General features: G+C 46.1%; 1 long non-coding RNA gene across 1 annotated transcript; it reads left to right on the plus strand.

Annotated features, from left to right (window-relative positions):
- Positions 1–1,375: 1,375 nt before the first annotated feature.
- Positions 1,376–7,061, plus strand: LOC114469296 (uncharacterized). The gene is made up of 5 exons (XR_003674756.1): positions 1,376–1,610; positions 1,681–1,753; positions 1,842–1,896; positions 2,337–2,570; positions 7,010–7,061. It is a non-coding gene; the product is annotated as an uncharacterized LOC114469296 (long non-coding RNA).
- Positions 7,062–7,573: the final 512 nt, after the last annotated feature.

Below are 7,573 nucleotides of genomic sequence, written 5' to 3' on the forward strand. Positions count from 1 at the left end.
CAGTGGGTATGCAAGGGCGCCAAGGCCGCCAGGACCGGCCCGGCCAGCCAGCCAAGCACCCCGGGCCCCAGGAGCACCCCTCGGGACCAGGACCCCCCAAGGGCAAGCCCCCCGGGACGCACCCCCCAACCCCGCCCAGGACCCGGCCACAGCCCAGCAGGACCGCACAGCCCCGGACAGCCCAAGGCCAGCAGCCCAGGGCCCGCCGCCCCCCGGACAGCGCCAGCCACGGAGCAGCGCCCCCCACCGGCCCGCTAGCAACCGGCAATCCCCACCGCGGGGACGGAGGCATCCCAATGGCACACATCAAGTGCGGAACAGCAGCCCCCAGCCAAAGATGCCCCGGACCCACCCACCAGTCCGCAGATGGCAGGACAGACCCACCAGGCGGCCGACAGCAACCTCCACCACCGGAACAGCTAGCGCCGCCCCCCAGTAAACAGCATTGCCCCGAGGCACCAAGCAACCCCGCTCCAACCCCGGTGAGGACACCAGCACACCCCCAGCACACCCACCCCCCAAACCGGCGAGGCAGGCCGCCCCGGGTCCGCACACCGCGGGGCCCGCCCCCAAGGCCACCAGGAGACGAAACAAGCACCAAGCCACACCCAAGGGGAGGAAGCGCCCCCGCGCCCCACCAGGCCGACACCGCCCGGAAAGACCCCGCAAGGAGAGACCCCAGCAAAGCCCCCCCGAGACCCACCGCCACGCCCGACCGCACCATCCTGATGTATTTTTACTCTATGCAGTGGCCCAGCCACCAACAGAGGGGCCAGGCCACCACCGGAGAGGCCCAAATATGTGAACCAACCCACTACCCTGTTATGGTGCCTCTCCATTCCCCAAGGGACTGCTGCCCCTTGTAGCCAAGAACGAGCAGTCTTTTCCCCTGGCTTAGAACCAAGGGAAAGTGACCTCTTCAGTGAGGGAGATTTGTGGCTGTTGGTGTCTGATGAGCCAACACAATCTACTTCAGTACCTCATGTACCTAGTGTAGGGAGTATATCACAACCTCACCCCTCTGCCCCATCAGGGGAGCCTGGTACCAGACAGCCGGGTCTGCGTCGTACAACCAATGCTACAGCTGGGCATCACTCTAATGTCCACCATCTTCCAGCATCTGCAGACCAGTCTGGGAGTTCTGCACAGCCTTTGTCTAATCTCCAGACAGCTATCTTTAGACCCTGGTGCTAACTTCTACTTGTTTCATCGTCGGGGCGATGACACAAAATCCGGGGGAAGAATGTGACAAGGTATGGAGTGTACTCCTTTCCATTAGAGGGCAGTGTGGCTGTCAATCACTGGGCTGCCGGCTATAAATGAGCATGGCCTGCGCTGTTTGCATCCCTTCCTCTTCCTCTCTGATGGCATTGTCAGATGGTGTTGTTTACGTCCGCATCTGTGCCTGCGAGACTCAAGCAGTGTTTGTTCCCTGTGAATGGTATGTGTATATATTGGCTTCCTTCATTAGCTTTCAAGACACTGTCTACATTGGGTTTTGTGTACTATGAGAGTGTGGTGTGACCGGGCTCTGAGCTGCATTGCCGGTTTGTGATCAGGATCTGGGCTGCATTGTCAAGCCTGTGTGTGTGTGTTCGGCACCTCTGTCGGTAAGCTGCCATGACGCCTGTCTCTGTTAGCTGCATAGCTTGGTGAGTTAATTAATTAAATCTCTCCCAGCCAGCGCTGGTGGAATCTGGGCTGTGTGGTTTCCCTAATGCCACTGCTGCGTGACGGTCAACCCAGCGTTCCGGTAGGGAGACTTTTAACATAACTTACATTGTTTACTTGTTTTAGGTTTACTCCTAAATACTAAATGTTTATATTGGTTACTTTTACAGTGCACGGCGACCTTCTGCCACAACTTCTGGGCTGACACTGCTGTCTTTGCTTATGGTAAGTGCTGCTAATGGTGGTTTGACTGAAGCCTTTGTACTGGACCTTTTTGGCACCCTGGTTGCTCCCCTAAGCCAACGTTTGAGGGCATTGTGCACAAGCGAGGCCAGCTTTGCTGCCCTCTCTTCCACTTTTAGCTTTAACTATATTGTTTGATTTATTTGTGTGCTATTTTCTGTAGAGCTGTAATCTTAGTTATATTTTCTATACATCTTTGTGTGTTATTTTCTTTGGATTTATTTTAATTCCTGTATTTGTTATGTTTTTCAGTGTGTTTATTTTTGGTATTTGGGTTGTCCTTGTTTGTTTGATTTTTTCTTCCATTTTGTTGTTTTCCCGGTTTTCTTTGTGATTTGTTTTATTGTTTGTGTGGCATATGTGTGACACATTTAGTGCTTGCATTGTGGGACGTTTTTAAGTGTATGTGTTTTGTTTGGCAGGTGCTGAGGGCTCCAGCATGACAGCGGCCCGGGTGGTGGTCCCCTCACTTGATATTTTCTTTTGTTGCTGTCACACGGGTGCTGTGTAGTTTTGGATTGCCCGCCCTTAACTGCGGACTACAGCCAATACCTTGCCGACAATGAGAGCGTTGAGCACCCGCCCCAAACTGCTTGGAGAGAGCCATTGAAATATATGATGTTTATGGGCTCAGGTCTGACCAAAGTACTTTCTGGGTCAGTGTATGTTTTAATCATTGAATTTTCCATTCAGAAAAGGAAATCAAAAAAGAAAAAAACAAGTGGTAGTTTGATTTTAGTTTAGTTCAAATTGAAAAACTAAAATTGAAATTTAAGGCATATTTCTTCATCAGGGTCAAGAAGGGATTAGAAACATTAAAAAAATTGGTTGATTTTTCATTTTTGTTTCTAAAACTCAAAAACAGAAATACCAAAAGGCAAAAACAAAAAAAAAAGGTTGTTTTTCATTTTTGAGACCGGAAGTTGTTTTTTTCAAGATAAGAGCACATATATCAGGACGCTGCTGTTTTTCTGGTGCCAAAATATATGAATTATTGGCTTGTCAACTGCAGAAATTGCTGCAAAAATATCACACCAAAGTCGGAGTTTTTCAGCAAGACGTGAGGAGATTTAGCACAGAAAATGGTTTAATCCGACTCACTGATATATGTATTATGTGCAATATATTTGTAGCAATTTCTGCAGATGACAAACCTTGTTTTGCCATTTCAGAAATGACTTCGGAGTGCGGTTCCAAAGACATTTTAAACAAATATATTAAAATATAGAAATAATTCATATATGTTGGCACCAGAAAAACAACAGCACCCTCATGTGCTCTTATTTTGAAAAGAACAACTTCCGGTTTCACCATAATAAGAGACAGGCATTTTTTTTTGTTTTTGTCCTCTGGTATTTTTGGTTTTTGGTTTTAGAAACAAAAATTGAAAAATCAACCGTTAAATGTCGTTAATCCCTTCTTGACCCTGATGAAGAAATACGCCTTAAATTTATTTTTCAGTTTTTCAGTTTGAAAAAATCAAATAACCATTTTTTGTTTTGTTTTGTTTTATATATTTCTACAAATAATTAGACAGACAGACAGACAGACAGACAGACAGATAGATAGATAGATAGAGCACTTATAAGGTTACAAAGTGCTTTACAGAGTGCAAAGATAAAACAAGATTTAAAACAGAGTTAAAATTGTTCCATAAAATGCACATCAAAAAACATTGGTACAAAATATAAAAATGAATGAATAAATACATTAAATTAAATTTTAATTTTAATTTTAAATCTGGTATAGCGAGTTTGAGTTGCAGAACTTAGGGCCTCTGAGGCATAAAGCTCAATATAGATAGATAGATACCGTAGATAGACAGACAAATACATACATACACACAAGTTATTTTATGTGAGAAAAGACACATTTAAATGTACTAGTACAGTATTCATTTAGTGGGCACTTAAGGAGAGTTGTCAATTATGTGCATAATAATAACAACATACTCTGTAGCATTATAAAGGGGTATATTTGCAGGTGCAAAGTAAAATAGCTAGCGTGTGCAATTTCCCTGGTTCAATTCTATGAGACATGCGCATGATGAACGTGTTGTTTTTTTTCTCATTTTTATATTTTTTCCATTTGGTGTATTTTTCTGTAATGTATGTTTTTTTGGAGTCATTATATAACTTGGTAGTAAAAGACCCCCCAGGAAAGGATAGCACCACTTCTGTGCTGGGTATTATTGCCATGAATGTCATGAAAGCGTATTACAAGCAGCTTTGTCACCAGTATGGCCCTGGTTTGTTTGACCTTACCTCTGGGTTAGGAGTCCCCACACCCTGGTTACCTGCTCTTCAGTTGTGCCAACAGGTTGCGGTGCAGGATCGCTCAACGAGAAATGGTTTGGCAAAAGTTCGAGGTCCGAGGCCCGTTGTTATCCCTGCAGGAACCACAAAATGTGTTGCTGCCACTTGCTCCGCCGTAGTTGGGTCTACTGAAGCCAGCATTGCTGAGCCCCTGGGGTATGGGTTTAGTCTGCCACCCGGGCTGTTTGTGTCGCCCACTTTGGTTAGTGTTGTTAGAGGGACTGTTTTTGTACCTGTGACCAATGTTGGTATGTTCACTGTAACTTTAAAGTCTTGCTGGCCCTTGTGTCCTCTGTCGAGGTTGTTGGCCTACCCTCGGGATTACATGAAGTTCCCGGTGAACGTGAATCCATGGTTGCTACCGGTCGGTTTCACGCGGCAAAGGAGGGTTCGGTGCTGGATAAAATATTGGGGCTGAATCTTTTCATGCTAAATGAGGCTTAGCAGCTAAAAGTCAGGGCACTGCTAGTTAATTATGTCAGTGTTTTCCGTGTTTGAAGGTGACCTAGGTTGTACTGGTTTATTTCTCACGATATCCCTCTTTTTGACAATGTACCCGTGCGTCAGCTTTATAGACGTATTCCTCCATTAGAGTATGAGTCTAGGCCCACATAAACCAACTGCTAGATGCCCAGGTAATCCGGGAGAGCAGTAGCCCCTACTCCTCCCCCATTGTCATCATACGCAAAAAGGATGGCAGTCTGCGCCTCTGTGTGGACTATCGACAACACAATAAGAAAACCAGCGAGGACGCGTTTCCACTGCCCCGAATTGAGGAGTCCCTGGACTCGTTTTGTGGAGCTCAGTGGTTTACCATCATGGACTTAGCCTCTAGCTATAATCAGGTACCAATGGCAGAGGGCGACAAACAAAAGACTGCTTTCTACACCCCATTTGGGTTATTTGAATTTAGCCGAATGCCCTTTGGGTTATGTAATGCTCCGGGGACTTTCCAGAGGCTTATGGAGCGAAAGTTTGGCACACAGCATGGCCAGTCACTGCTACTCTACTTAGATGATATAGTCGTTTACTCTTCCACTTTTGATGAACATTTAAAGTGGCTGGAGGTTGTGATTAGCTGTCTGCAACAAGAAGGACTCAAAGTAAAGTTGGAGAAATTTAATTTTTTTCAAACAGGAGGTGCAATACTTGGGACATCGCATTTCAGAAGAGGGAGTGTCAACTGATCCTGGGAAGATTTCTGCCATGTCCAATTGGCCCCGTCCTAAAACTGTCCCTGAGCTGCGGTCCTTCATTGGCTTTGCGAGCTATTACGTTCGTGGAGGGGTTTTCCAAGCTGGTATATATTTCCAAGCTGGTATATATTTCCAAGCTGGCTGCCCCCCTTCACTAGGGGGTGGCTAGTTGCAGAACTATCTGGTCCCAACAACCGGAGAGGAAGAGGAACTCACCTGGGTGACGCCTGGTCGGAGGAGTGTGAGGAGATCTTCAAGGAGCAGAAGTCCCGCCTTGTAAGTGCGCCCACCTTAGCTTTTGCTGACTTCTCTCTGCCATTTATCCTTGAAGTAGATGCCAGCCACTGTGGATTGGGAGCTGTGCTATCACAGGAGCAAGGAGGAAAAGTGAGACCCGTGGCCTATGGCAGTCGCAGCCTGCACCCTGCAGAGAGAAACTATAGCTCCATGAAGCTGGAGATAGCAGCCATGAAGTGGGCCATGGCCGACAAATTCAAGGATTACCTGTGGGGCCACTGCTGTGTTGTATGGATGGACAACAATCCGCTGAGCCACCTGGACATTGCCAAGCTTGGAGCAACGTAGCAGCGGGGGGTTGCCTGCATTTGACTATAGTGTGAGGTATCGGCCAGGATGGATTAACCAGAACGCGGACGCCCTCTCCAGGCAACGTAATCACACTGGCAGTGAGGGGGTCGAGTTGGAGCGCTACCTACCTGGCAATTGCAGAGAATGTCTGCCAGCATCCGCAGCAGGCGGCCACCCAGTCCGCCATTACTGCTCTTCCATCCCACAGTCCAGTTGACCTGAGAAGGCTCCAAAATGTCAGACTCTTCCATCAGTGCCTTCCTGCCCTTCTGGAGCCAACAGAGAGTGCCAAGTCGTGCTGAGCAAGAGAAGCTGAGTCCTCGAGCGAGGGGTTTGGTGAAACAGTGGCACTGCATTGTGCAGGAGGGGCTGCTGTGACGTCGGCTGCTGAGGCCACAGCAGCCGACGTCAGCGGACGTGATCACCAGCTCAACTCGGTTCCCACAGAGAAACACATTATCACGTTAATTTATGACACACGTATGGCGTTACGTCACCATTAAGCGACTCTGGGTTTGTTGTTGACAGTACATTCTGTTAATTTCATATTTTCTGTTGCGTAGGGTAACTATAAACCAAGATTTACCCAGACACGTGCTCTTTTCACGGACTGGGTTTCCCAGGGCCCCTGAACGCATCACGTTAATTTAAATGACCGTAACTCTGCTCATATTTGCTCTATCGGAGAAATTCCACCAGTTTATGAAAGATAATAAGTTGTTCTTTACAGCCAGTATCGGTACATTGCGGTAATTTTACGCACACGTAACGGAAACATTAAAGATGCCGCTTTGTTTTAACGAAATCAACACAAGGAACAGAGAGAACCAAGTGAGTGAGAAAGAAAGACAAAAACAGACCAAATAACGGTGGATTTATTAAAAATGAAAGACTCTCTCTGATGATAAAATTTATATATTTATCTCCATCACTTTCAGTTTTCCTTTTGATGAACATGACATTATCTAACTCTTCTTTTATTTCTTCTTCTTTAAGTCCATGCAGAGTGGACACGCCCCTCCCTGGACATTAAAACCATGAGCTGACCCTAGTTTCCATCATCTGGTCTAGACCCATCACTTCCACAGACAACAGACAGAATAAAGCTCAGTCAACATGGGAACATGGGATGCACTTATTTATTGAAATGTATATTAAATGATTATTTAATTTTCTGTAATTTTATTTTTTAGGAGATGTTTTTAATTGTTTCAATAATTTAGAGACTTAAGGAACAGATTGTTATAATGGTTTGCGGAGGTGAAAGAAGAGGGTGAAAAGAGACGTGCTGGTGACGTGCTGGTGATGTGCTGACGTATCGATCATTTCCTGTTTACACTCTACCGCTGCTTGCAGCGCTCTACTACTGTGTTCTGCTAACTCTAATCAAACTTGTTGTCATTGATATTTTAGCCTTGAAAACACTTGTTTTAATTTTTTACCGTAGAGTTAAACGTACGAAGGTTAAGTAAAAAGCAATCTCGCCTCTTATAGGCAGTGTAATCTCCTTTAAACTTCCTTTTGTCCTTAGCTTAGCTTAGCTTAAATTTAGCACCTATG

Source organism: Gouania willdenowi, chromosome 9, assembly GCF_900634775.1.
Source record: "Gouania willdenowi chromosome 9, fGouWil2.1, whole genome shotgun sequence".
NCBI lineage: Eukaryota > Metazoa > Chordata > Actinopteri > Blenniiformes > Gobiesocidae > Gouania > Gouania willdenowi.